Source organism: Scyliorhinus canicula, chromosome 14 (assembly GCF_902713615.1).
Source record: "Scyliorhinus canicula chromosome 14, sScyCan1.1, whole genome shotgun sequence".
In the NCBI taxonomy this organism is placed as follows: domain Eukaryota; kingdom Metazoa; phylum Chordata; class Chondrichthyes; order Carcharhiniformes; family Scyliorhinidae; genus Scyliorhinus; species Scyliorhinus canicula.
In genome coordinates, this window is record NC_052159.1 from 92,466,043 (window position 1) to 92,479,857 (window position 13,815).

General features: G+C 49.5%; 1 long non-coding RNA gene across 1 annotated transcript in view; it reads right to left on the reverse strand.

Annotated features, from left to right (window-relative positions):
- Positions 1-13,815, reverse strand: part of LOC119977613 — a 42,171-nt gene that overhangs the window by 27,273 nt on the left and 1,083 nt on the right. The window lies entirely within an intron of this gene.

Consider the following 13,815-nt stretch of genomic DNA (forward strand, 5'->3'; position numbering starts at 1 on the left):
TTTTTTCCTCCTTGCCAATCACTCTGTGGTGGGCACCCTTGAGTACTCCCCATCTACCTCCACTATCTCATTCATTAGCCGTTCATATTCCTCCCTCATTTCCCTATTCTCATGTGTCTTGAACGAGATAATCTCCCCTCGGACCACTGCTTTTAGCTCTTCCCAAAATGTGGCTGCCGACAGCTCCCCAATTTGGTTCAATTCTACATAATCTTTAAACACAGCCCGCACTTTATTACAAAACCCTCTATCTGCCAACAACCCCGAATCGAGCCTTCACCCCGGCCTCTACTCCCTCCCGATTTAAGCCGAATCTCCAGCCATGGGGTGCATGGTCCAAGATCACTATCCCCACGCATTCTGCCCCCTCCACCCCAACCAATACCTCCTGGCTCACCATAAAAAAGTTGGATTCTTAAATACACCCTATACACGAGAAAAAATAATACTCCCTTCCCCGTGACCTTGAAGCGCCACACGTCAACCATACTCATCTTTTCCATAAACCCACCCAGCTCCTTTGCCATTCGTATTCTCCCCATTAATCTGGGGCTTGGCCCATCTGTCCTCGGCTCTAGGACACAATTGAAATCTCCTCCCATAATCAACTGGTGTGTGTCCAAGTCCGGGATTGCTTCCAACAACCCCCTCATAAAACCTTTGATGCTTACACATTCACTGATACCACCGGCATCCCTTCTAATACCCCACTCACTGTCACATATCTCCCACCTGGGTCCCTCACTTCCTAGGCGCTCACAAATCCCATTTTCTCACTCATCAGCTCAGCTCCAATGTCCTGGTATATTCGGACCTTGTTCCCCTCCCATGAGCAGTTACGCTTTTCTCTGGCCCACTACAGAACCTTCCTCTTCTCCACGCACTTGTGGAGCTTCATGATCACCACCCGCGGCAACTCCCCTGCTCTAGGCTTCTGCCTCAGAGACCTGTATGCTCTGTCCACCTCAAGGGCCCTGCCCAGCACCCCCACCAGCATCCTCGAAGCGTATCTCATGGCACTCTTACCTTACACTCCTACAGGCATGCCCATTATCCGCAGATTCTGCCTTCTCGACCTATTTTCCTGCTCATCCACTTTTGCACTCAACGTATTGCAACGGTCTCCTAAGAGCCCCACCTCCACCTCCAATGCCACCACCTGATCGCTGTAGTCCGACATCACCCTCGCAACCTCTCAGCTCTGCTACCCCTGTGCCTCCAAGCATTTCTCCACCGCCACCATCGATCCTTTCAGGGGTGCCACAGCCCCTTCGATGGTCTTCAAGCGATCCTCCTGCATCGCCTTCCTCTGCTGGCGGAACCCTTCCTTGATGAAGGCCATAAACTGTTCCATCTGGGGCTATGGTACTTGCACTGGCCCTCCCCCCCCTCTGCCATCTTTCCACTAGCTGCTGCGCCACAGGTCCCTTCTAACTTCTTGGCCAAGTCCTTCACCTTCTTATTCCGGATTTGATAACCAGCAGACATACCACTCTCGGAGGAGGGGGGGGGGGGGGGGGGGGGAGAGAGAGAGAACATCTCCGACCTTTAGTCACACATTTCCGTTGAAGTTGCACCCGGTTTCAGGTAAAAGAGCTATTTTCTATGCATTCAAGCAGGAGCTGCCCTGTGCAACCACTCACACCATGGCTGCCGCCGAAAGTCCTTTACTGGTGTTGGATTCAGCAATTATAGGTGTCCTTTAAAATACTAGCTAAATAGATTCCTGAATATTACTGAATTTGTAGAAATAATATGAAATAATATGATTAAGTTATAATTATGAATACTGTCCATGGCTGTATCAAATGTTACAAACAGTGAACTACAAGTTCTGGCGTTATCTGATATGAAGGTACATTCAATAACATTGAAACAGTATCATATCTGAGACCAGTCGTGACGTAGGGAGTTTGAACGTGGGACAGAAGTCATGGGACACTTAATTAACTTGCGATAATTGATTAGTGTCTAATCAACCAATCAACTGTTAAGTGACTGACACTTTCCTGAACGAATCAAGGGGTCTCAGCTGAGAACTAGAATCAATGAAACTAAGTAAGGGCTGAATCCAGATAAGGATTGCCTTAAGAATGTGATCCGTCTAACTGATTAAAAATTATTACAATAACCCTGGGAGAATAAACATTTCAACAGAGGCCTTTGTTGAAATATCTTTAAAAATCTGAGGTCACTTTTATCTTGAAGTTTTTGCTTCTACTTGTCCAAGGGCACTTCGAGAGACACTGAGAAAACATTTTCCAGTTAATTTTGTGTGAATGTACTGGACTGACTTACCTATGAACAGGAGATAATACGAATCCTACTCTGGGCGCTTTAACCCCCACACATTCCAAATTATCAACCGGACAGGAGGCCTCTGACCAGCAACCGCCAAACCCCCCACGCCAAGATGGGCCATGTACACCTCGTGAGGCAATCGAGTAGTGCCTCAGCCTGGCCCACCCGGTGGCCGCCACATTCCCCCATCAAGCCAGTCTAAAACCAAAGGAACCGTCACGGTCAGCAGTCGATCCCGATGTCCCCCGCCCAGCTCCACCCCACCCTGAAAAGCAAACAAACAACCAACAAAAGATCAAAAGACCCTTCCCCCCCCCCCCCCCCCAACCCCCTCCGTGTCACCAACTCAAACAGAACAGAAACTAAAAGCCCCAGCTCATTACCTTAGAAAAAACAAAAACCACCCCAATGGTTACAAGCTGCAGGAATCTTCCCTTCTCCACCCCATTAACTAGCTATACTGGTAGCAGGATCATCCCGCACAAGGTAGGAATCAATGTCAACTAAACAGTATAACAACAAACAGCCTCCACTCTTGAGACAGAACGATAAGAGGAAAATCAACACAATCCCCCTCCCCCAAAAAGCTCTAACAGTACAATATACAAACCCCAACTTCGCCCAGAAAAAACACCCACCAACAAGCCCAGTCGCAACCCCAAGCCATACCCCACATCACAATAATCTCACACCAAATACAAATACAGGTGAACAACAGTGAACAAACACAAACTCTACAGTCCTTAAGCACATTAATTCACCCCCAGCCCATGCTTCTTGACAAACTCATTTGCATCCTCCGGCGCATGGAAGTAGTAATCTGTCCTTGAAAGTCATCGGAAGACGAGCTGGGTACACCACACTAAATCTCACATTGCTCTTGTACAAGGCGGCCTTATTAAAAGCGGCCTGATTAACGGCATGTTAACACAGTGGTTAGCATTGTTGCTTCACAGCGCCAGGATCCCAGGTTTGATTCCCAGTTTGGGTCACTGTGCAGAGTCTGCACATTCTCCCTGTGCCTGCGTGGTTTTCCTCCGGGTGCTCCGGTTTCCTCCCACTAGATGTGCTTGCTAGTAGGCGATTTGGACATTCTGAATTCTCCCTCTGTGTACTGGAATGTGGTGACTAGGAGCTTTTCACAGTAACTTCATTGCAGTGTTAGTGTAAGCCTAAATGTGACAATACTAAAGATTATTATTGCTCCCACAAGTCCCAAAAGATGTGCTTGTTAGGCGAATTGGCATTCTGAGTTCTTGCTCAATGTACCGTAAAAGGGGCCGGAGTGTGGTGACTAGAGCATTTTCACAGTAACTTCATTGCAGTGTTAATGTAAGCCTACTTGTGACACAAATAAAGATTATTCTTTTTATTAACGCCGCACACCTTCTCACCAGCTCTGCCCCAACATCTTGATATATTCTGATGGCATGACCCTCCCATCTACAGTCTCAATGGTCTTTGTGGGTCCTCAAGATTCGCCCTTATCCAGGTATCGATGAAACCTGATTAAGATCGCCCTTGGTAGCTCCTCGGATCTGGGTTTCTGCCTCAGCGACCGATGGGTCCGATCAAACTCAGGACAGGTCGGAAAGACCCCCTCCCCACCAATTCTCCGAACAACCTGGACATAACAGTCCATGGAGTTTGAGCGTTCCTGACCCTCTGGCTGTCCAACAATTCTAAGTTTTGGCATCTGGAGCGGTTCTCCAGATCGTCAACCTCCGCGCTCCTCAGCCAGCAATGTCATCTCTGGCTCCAGAGAGACAATTCAATAAAAATGGTCAGAGAACGCCACTTCCTCATCTGTATCGCCGCCCCTTATACCTCTATCCTTCTACCTCAGTCCACCTTGTCCATGGGTGCCTGAGTTGGGGCCAAAGCCCCTCCATTGCCTTCTCCGATCCTCAGCGACCGCCCGCCACTGCTTCTTAAATTCATTGGTCAAGAAGCTGACGAACATCTCAATCAACCAAGGAGAGGCCAACGACGGAGCAGAAGCCTCCACCTTGTCTCCCCCCTCCCCCCCCCCCCCCCCCCCGAGGCTCGAGGAACTTTTGAGTCTGCGACAATCTCTTGCCCCACTTCTGCCTTTGTTATATTTACTAGATAACACTTGTATGAGGTCATCTTATTCCATCAAACTGCAACAATTTGCTCCAAACAAATCACCCATAAACCAGGCAAAAATGTCCGAAAACCAAGTACCCTGGCGAGAGTCACTGCATGTGCCACGGAAGACCCGCAGTGTGCTGATATACGCAAAACAGAAACTCAATCCAACCTCCCTCAACATTACAGCTCCAGTAGATTCAATAGTGAGAGTCCACTGTCCAACCACCCCACCCCAGTTTCTCCAGAGATAGCTCAGGAACCTTCTCACCCCCTAACTGCAAGGTAACTGAATCAAGCAAATATGTAATCAAGATGGTCAACAAAATTCAACCGGGTCACCTGAAAGGATCGGTCATCTACAAAAATGTCAATTAGCAACCTGATTGGTGATAAATACTGCCCTTCAAGAGATGGTAGAAAAATCTATGTGAAACAATGGGGTTTTGGGTAAGATTTTAACCAATCAAGAAAATGGAATAATATGTCCTCTTGGTAACAGTAAACTCTGTCGTCTGATCTTCCTGATTGCCAACGCCACATCATCCCAAAAGGCATATGATGTGTCCAGTCAGTGACTCCAAATCCAAGCCTGTAGGGGCTGATTTAGCACAGTGGGATAAACAGCTGGCTTGTAGAGCAGAACAAGGCCAGCAACGCGGGTTCAATTCCCGTACTAACCTCCTTGAACAGGCGCCGGAATGTGGCGACTCGGGGCTTTTCACAGTAACTTCATTGAAGCCTACTTGTGACAAGCGATTATTATTATTATTTGGTTGCTGGATATCTTTCCACTCCTGGCCTGAGGTACTCAATTCTTCTACCGCTTCTACTAAATATGATGCACTTTACATCACCTTGCTGTTGAATTTATACTTTCCCTGTCAGTGTGTTTAACTTTGAAGCGACAACATTTACATCTACCCATGAAAATGAACTGGATACTGAAAGGATGTTTCCCCTGATGGAAGGGGCGAGAGCTATGGGGATGGAGTTTAAAAATAAAGGGTCGTCCATTTAAGATGGATGAAGAGAATTTCTCTCTCAGAAGGTCATTAGTCTATGGAATCTTCTTGCCCAGAGAGCAGCAGAAGCAGGATCACTGAATATTTTTAAGGCTGGGTTGGCTGGATTCTTGACTAACAAGGGAGTCAAAGGGGATAGATAGTAGTAGAATCCTTAATCAGATCAACAATGATCTTATCATATGGCAGAGTAAGCTCGAGAGGCCGAATGGCCTAATCCTGCTCCTACTTCATGTAAACTAAAACAGTGGCACATCGGACAAAATTAAGGAGGCACAAGTAGGAGTTTAGGAGTTCATTTTGGGATTAAATGTGACAGCAAGGTTGCAAACAGACTGGCTTGATCTCCGACTGTTGCCAAGGCAAGGGATGATGTTGTAGCTGGGGAGCAGAGTTTAGAGCACGTACCAAAAACAATGTCTTTACTCTTCCCAATATTTATTTGGGGGAAATTATTGCTCATGAAGAACTGGGAGTCAGATAAGCTGTGTGACAATTTCGCAACAGTGTAGCAGTCAAAAGAGAGGTTGTGGTGGTGAGGAAGAGTTGGGTGCCATCAACGTACATATAAAAATTAACTCGGCACTGTTAGATGATATAAGAATAATCTTTATTGTCACAAGTAGGCTTACATTAACACTGCAATGAAGTTACAGTGAAAATCCCCTAGTCACCACATTCCTGTAAACAGAGAGAATTCAGAATGTCCAAATCGCCTAACATCACATCTTGTGGGAGTGCCATGTAAGAGTACCTTTAAGAAATGGATGATTATCAAATAGCTGTAGTGGATGTACCTTTAAGAAATGTGTGTTTATCAAATAGCTGCAGTGATGTCAGTGTGTGGGTGGAGCTGAACTGTGACTGCTTTTACTTTCGCTTTGAGCAAAAAGCTGGTGTGTGGCTGTGTGTTTTAGTTTCGTTTTCAGAGTGGAGAGCTGCAGTGGAAGGAAGCAGATGTGCACGGATATCTCTACAAGCTAACGAATGTTCATTTGCGTGATTTCTGCAGAGAATTTAAACCTGCTGTCTTTCTGCAAAAAGGGTCTTTTGGACTTAAGAAAATGAAAATCGCTTATTGTCACGAGTAGGCTTCAATGAAGTTACTGTGAAAAGCCCCTAGTCGCCACATTCCGGCGCCTGTCCAGGAGGCTAGGAAGGGTGCTCTTTCAGTGGGCCAGTGCAGACCCAATGGGCCGAATGTTCTCCTTCTGACGTTAGCGATTCTATGAACTGTGTGAAAGGCTGCAGGCGGGTCACGGAAGATGACATAGAGTTTACCTTTGTCACAGTCAAATATGTTTATTTTTTGTGGAGAAGGGTGAGAAGTCGGGGAGTTAACCCTTGTCCAGGCCAATAACGTGTCCCACAATCAAATGCTGTCACATTGCAAGTGACTGCACTTCAAAAGGACTTCACTGGCTATAAAATGCTTTGCAATGAGTGTTGGTCGCAAAAGGCGCTATTCAAATTCAAATTTCTTTTCTTTTTCCAAAGTGCCATGCTTATAAGTGGCAAGAAGCAAGCTCATGTCTGTGATTCTCTACCAGGAGCATCTCTGACCATGAGACAGAAAGGTAATTCAAGGCTAAAAGTTTCCTTACAGATCAGGTTAAACCGTTTGCAGAGTCAGTCTACCTTCTAAAAACGAACTCAAAGCGAATCTGCCAAAAGTTTTATTACTTCTTAGTATTACAATTATTCACATGTGAAATGACAGTTAGTAGCTAACAGCAGCCTCTATATTGTATTTTTCCATTATGCTTTAGGACCTGCATTTGCGTGTATACATAAGTATCCAGACTGTACCAGCCAGGGTATTGAGCACCAATGGATCAATTCGCAGCACAGCGTGATTTGTGAAATACATTTGAAGAAGGCTGCAGCATTTTGTGCCTAAAAGTGCGATTATTTCAATTTCTGGAAACGACAAAACCTAACACGGTGGAAGTAAGCATCCGAGAGTAAATCCCAAACATTTTAAATGGATTTAATGCTGAACTAAATTCACAAAAATCAAGCTGAATTGATGTCCAAGGGGGGAGAGAGAAAAAATGGAGTGAATTGTACAGAAACAAAATGCCCACAGCTGAAGCAATGAATGCACAGTTCCAGAACAAGATGAATTGGAAAGCTGATAGTGGTGGAGGTATCCGGGAACTTTTTTATAAAAGTTCAGATTGGCATTCAGTAGCTTTTTTTCAAAAAGGTACTTGTGATGAGGAAAGGGTCAGCTACATCCTCTTATCGGCAAGAGAGAAAGGATTACATTTGTTTAATAGCTAGGAGCTGAGTGAGGACGACATTAAAACCCGAGACAGGATTTTTGTCAAGTTGAGCACACATCTCCAGCCAAGACTAAACCATCCGATGCACCAATATGAATTTCAAAGCCTGTAACCAGGCAGTAACCAGGTGAAGCCAGCAAATGTAAATTCAAACAAATAGATAAACGGCAGGGAGATCACTTCATTTGGGGCTCTGCACACACTGATATACAGAAAGCTATAATTGGGCAGGGCAAGCTCACAATATCGCAGGCTGCTGACACTGCCAGAGCACACACAGCCACAAATAGACAGATGAAGACGCTGACTGCCCAAACACTCGCCTTCAGTTAAGTCAAGAGTAAGCTGGAGGGTTGAAGCAGTGAAACGGCAACAAAAGAATGCTCACCGGACAGAGAAAAGGATGTTCACAGTGGAAAGGCCAATCATTGGGAAATGATGTACAGATCAAAAGAAGTTACCAGAGCCAAAGCAACAGGGCAATGGGAAAGAAGCCATCCCAACCCTGGAAAATGACAGTGAGTTTGAGGGCAAGAGGCATTAGAACCACAGAACTAAATGAAATGACCGGTTGCAAGAGGGCCCAGTGAGAGAAAGGAATTCCCACAACCATTCATATCAGGAAAAGGGTGAGAAATTAGCGCACAACCATAAATCTATGATAGCAGAGCGGAGAATAACATCATCCCCTCAAACTATACTACAAGATTGTTCCTGAAAATTTGTAAGAAAATGGGTACCCAAAGGACGATGCTCCGCAACGAAGCAACGTCATACTAACAGCATGCGGTGGAACTGAGAATTGAGAGCTAGGAACCTGCAATCCGGGGGCTCAAGCTGTTATGAAGACCTGCAGCTGATCTAAACCATGAGGTGAAAGTGGTGTCACTGAAGGTTGAGGGTAATACACCCATTGAAAAGTGCCTTCTGATCAAAAACAAGGAAGTGAATGCCAGAGTCAGTGCCCACAGATTGGGTAAAACCATAGTTAAGAGAGATAAGGTGCAAAGCTAGATGAATGGGTTGCAGTCAGATATTGCAATTCTCAAATTTGTATTTCCTCTTTTAAACATATGAGCGTTCCTCACAGTTTGTTATTGGTCTGCAATACATCATTCTCCGACTGTGATGTACTGTTAAGCTATGTCTGCACTTCCCTAATTTGCTGCCTGAACTCCGACTGTCCTTCTCTTTCAAAGACCCAAAGAGCTCACGACAGAAAGGGAAAGCGAGCTAATTCAGAAAGTCAGGCATCTGAAGAATATTTCCAGAAATCTACAGCCTTCCAAGATGAATAGTTATGACTCGAGAATAAAGCTACTGACTGAAAAGACTGAAAGGCCAGCAGGACGTAATGTGGCAAGTTGAAAAGAGCATTTTGGAAGAGAAACTACAAACTGTACAGTTAGCAGAGGAGGTGACCGAGAGGGAGATCCCACAAAACTTCAACAGCACACGTTTCCAATAAGAACTTGAGAAGGAAAAGATGGCCAGTCGGAGTTCAGGCAGCAAATTAGTGAAGTGCAGACGTAGCTTAACAGTATATCACAGTCCGAGAATGATTTACTGGAGACCAATAACTAACTGTGAGGAACGCTCATGCGTTTAAAAGCAGCAATACATTATGCAAAAAGCCAAGCAGCACAGAAGGAAGCTGAAACATTGATGGAAGACAGGCACACAGAATTATTGAGCTTTTCTCGTTCCTACTGTACAGAGAATCATTGAAAGAGAAACAGAATCGTAGCACAAAGCTTCAAGAGAATAGGCATTACATTTTACTGCCAAAGTGATACCGTGAACAATGTATAAAAGACTCCAGGTGTTCAGCTTAATTATAAAATTTGACAGCTCATTCTAAAGCAAAACAAAAAGTTAAATAAAATGATTAGCAGTTATATTAATAGAGGCATTTTTTTTAAAGAGTGTTGTTATATTATTCCAATATGATGTAGGAAATATGTATTCACGCATATGTATACAAAAAGTATCCATCACTCCCCACGGCTCAACAGCCAGCAACAATGTATCACAATTCCATCCGTAAAATACATGCAAAGAAATCGCCATCATTTTGTCCGCTTCAAACTTCTGGGGAACAGAAGACGTAACAGCAGTTTACAATGCTTGTGCATTCACTTGAAGTGGAGTTTAGGATTCCACACATTTACACTTCTATTTACATTCCCTTTGTCTTTCTGTCCATGACATCTTTCTCAATCTCCATCTGACCCTGGCCCTCTATCCAGGCGCCCCCCCCCCCCCCCCCCCCCACAGTATAAATCTGACCCTATTTGCAGTTCTCTCTAGCTTTACTCGAAACGTTAGCTCTCTTCTCTCCACAGATGCTGCTAGACCTGCTGTGATCGTCCAGCATTTTACATTTTTGATTTTCTGATTCCACCATCCACAGTAATTTGATTTGAGCTTACAATTTCACCCCTGCTTCACACCTGATTGTAGGAAGGCATTCTTTCACTTGTCATAACTCATGTACACTGGATCTTATTGAAGTAAACAGACTGTGCCAGTGTTATCAAATAAGAATTTGGCTATTAGTTTTTTGCAAATAAATTGTTACGTCTTCACCAGCAGGCAAATGATTCACAAACATTTCCTTTTAAAATCAGCGTGGTGCATAATATAAGCATTAAGTAATTAGCACATACCCATACAAGCCTCTGCCTCAACTCACTCACCAATTGCACACTCAATCCCCTTATCCTTAAAAGAAAGTCATTTACACACTCCCACACTCGTCCAGCTACAGTCCCACCAGGCTGCCGTCACCTTCCTGGTACCCATCAACATTTCCCACCCACTAACCCTCATCATGTACATGCATTAAAAAGCATTGGGGTACATACAGCTTCTTCCCTGCGCAAACCATCAAGCTGCTCTCTATAACTTTTAGAATTATCAAATGCTGACCCTCACTGCTACAATTTATAATTCCACAAGAGATGATCAAGTGCTCTTCACCCACCGTCAACACTTCTCTCCTTCCCCCATTCTCCCTGACCCTCCATTCTCCTCGCTCATACCCCTTCACCCGTCATTCTTCCCATCACTCTCCCTCCTCAACCTTTCCTCTCCACCCACTTACCCCCCCCCACCCCGTCCACTCCCTCACCATGACTCTCCGCCCCCCCCACACCCTCCATTACCCCATTTCCTCGTCACATCCCTCTCCCCAATCCCCCTTCATCTAACCTCTCTGCCCCGACCTCATCGACTCCCTTCCAGCACTCCTGCCACACACATTATCCCCAGCATTGGCCTCTCTCTGCTCCCTCTCTCTCTCTCTCTCCCCACATTACCCCTCAATCCACCCCATTCATTCCTCCTCTCTTCCCCACACATTCTCCCACCCCAGCTCTTGCTCACACCTCACCTTCACTCCCACCTCTTGCGTCCACTGACACTTTTTGCCCCCTCTCACCCCCTCACCTGCAGCCCGTTGTCCCTTTCTCGCTCTCACTCCCCCCACCCCCCCTGCCTTGCCCACGTTCTCCGCACTCCACCTCCTCTGTTGCCCCAATTCCCCCCCTCACTCCATCCCGCTCTTCTGTCACCCTACCCCCACTCATCATAGAATCCCTGCAGTGCAAAAGGAGATTGTTTGGCCCATGAAAGAGCACCCTCGCTCGGGCAGCACGGTGACACAATGGTTAGCACTGTTGCCTTACGGCGCCGAGCTCCAAGGTTCGATCCCGGCCCTGGGTCACTGTCCGTGTGGGGTTTCCACATTCTCCCCGTGTCTGCGGGGGTCTCACCCCCACAACCCAAAAGATGCGCAGGGTGGGTGGATTGGCCACGCTAAATTGCCCCTTAATTGGAAAAAAAATAATTGGACACTCTAAATGTTTTTTTTTTTAAAAAGAGCACCCTAGCTAGGACCACTCCCTCACCCTGCCACCCTATACCCGTCCTCACTTAGACACAAAGGGGCAACATAGCACGGCCAATTACCAAGTATGCACATCTTTGGACTGTGGGAGAAAACCGGAACACCTGGAGGAAATCCATAAAACACGAGGAGAATGTGTTGTTTTCTCCCTTCCACCTCCAGTGTCCTGCTGTTCTCCCCACTACTGTGTCTTTCACACCCCCTCCCCCCAACTCATGTCTTCTCCCGCCCCACTCGTGTCTTTATCCTCCCTCCCCCCACTGCAGTGTCCGCCCTCACCCGTGTCCCCCCTACCCCAGTGTCCCCTCTCCAGTGTCCCACTCTCTTCCCCCCCATTCCAGTGTCCCCTCTCCAGTGTCCCACTCCCTTCCCCCCCATTCGAGTCTCCCCCCTCACTCCAGTCCCCCCCCCTCACTCCAGTCCCCCCCTCACTCCAGTCTCCCCCCTCACTCCAGTCTCCCCCCTCACTCCAGTCTCCCCCCTCACTCCAGTCTCCCCCCTCACTCCAGTCTCCCCCCTCACTCCAGTCTCCCCCCTCACTCCAGTCTCCCCCCTCACTCCAGTCTCCCCCCTCACTCCAGTCTCCCCCCGCTCCCCCCCACCCCACTCGTGTCCCCCCTCTCTCTCTCCACCACACTCGTGTCCCCCCTCTCTCCCCCCCACTCCAGTGTCCCTCCCTCTCGTGTCCCCCCTCTCCCTCCCCCCACTCGTGTCCCCCCTCTCTCACCCCCCACTCATGTCCCCCCTCTCCTCCCCCACTCGTCTCCCCCACTCGTGTCCCCCCTCTCGTGTCCCCCTCTCCCTCCCCCCACTCGTGTCCCCCCTCTCCTCCCCCACTCGTGTCCCCCTCTCCTCCCCCACTCGTGTCCCCCCTCTCCTCCCCCACTCGTGTCCCCCCTCGTGTCCCCCCTCTCCAGTGTCCCCCCCTCTCCCTCCCCCCCACTCGTGTCCCCCCTCTCCAGTGTCCCCCCTCTCCCCCCCACTCCAATGTCCCCCTCTCTCCCTCCCCCCCACTCCAGTGTCCCCCCTCTCACCCCCCACTCGTGTCCCCCCCTCTCACCCCCCACTCGTGTCCCCCCTCCCACCCCCCACTCGTGTCCCCCCTCCCACCCCCCACTCGTGTCCCCCCCTCCCCCCCACTCGTGTCCACCCTCTCCCCCCACTCGTGTCCCCCCTCACCCCCCACTCGTGTCTCCCCCTCTCCCCCCCACTCCAGTGTCCCTCCCTCTCGTGTCCACCCTCTCCCTCCCCCCACTCGTGTCCCCCCTCTCCTCCCCCACTGGCGTCCCCCCCTCTCCAGTGTCCCCCCTCGTGTCCCCCCTCTCCAGTGTCCCCCCTCTCCCCCCCACTCGTGTCTCCCCTCTTCCTCCCCCCACTCGACCCCCCCACCTCCCTCCCCCCACTCGTGTCCCCCCTCTCCCCCCCACTCGTGTCCCCCCTCTCCCCCCCACTCCAGTGTCCCCCCTCTCCCCCCACACGTGTACCCCCTTCTCTCTCCCCCCACTCGTGTCCCCCCTCTCCCTCCCCCCCACTCGTGTCCACCCTCTCCCTCCCCCCCACTCGTGTCCGCCCTCTCCCTCCCCCCCACTCGTGTCCCCCCTCTCCCCCCCACTCGTGTCCCCCCTCTCCCCCCACTCGTGTCCCCCCTCTCCCCCCCACTCGTGTCCCCCCCTCTCCCCCCACTCGTGTCCCCCTCTCCCCCCACTCGTGTCCCCCCTCTCCCTCCCCCCCACTCGTGTCCCCCCTCTCCCTCCCCCCCACTCGTGTCCCCCCTCTCCCTCCCCCCCACTCGTGTCCCCCCTCTCCCTCCCCCCACTCGTGTCCCCCTCTCCCTCCCCCCCACTCGTGTCCCCCCTCTCCCTCCCCCCCACTCGTGTCCCCCCTCTCCCTCTCCCCCACTCGTGTCCCCCCTCTCCCTCCCCCCACTCGTGTCCCCTCTCCCTCCCCCCACTCGTGTCCCCCCTCTCCCTCCCCCCACTCGTGTCCCCCCTCTCCCTCCCTCCCACTCGTGTCCCCCCTCTCCCTCCCCCCCCTCGTGTCCCCCCTCTCCCTCCCCCCCACTCGTGTCCCCCCTCGCCCTCCCCCCCACTCGTGTCCCCCCTCTCCCTCCCTCCCACTCGTGTCCCCCCTCTCCCTCCCCCCCTCGTGTCCCCCCTCTCCCTCCCCCCCACTCGTGTCC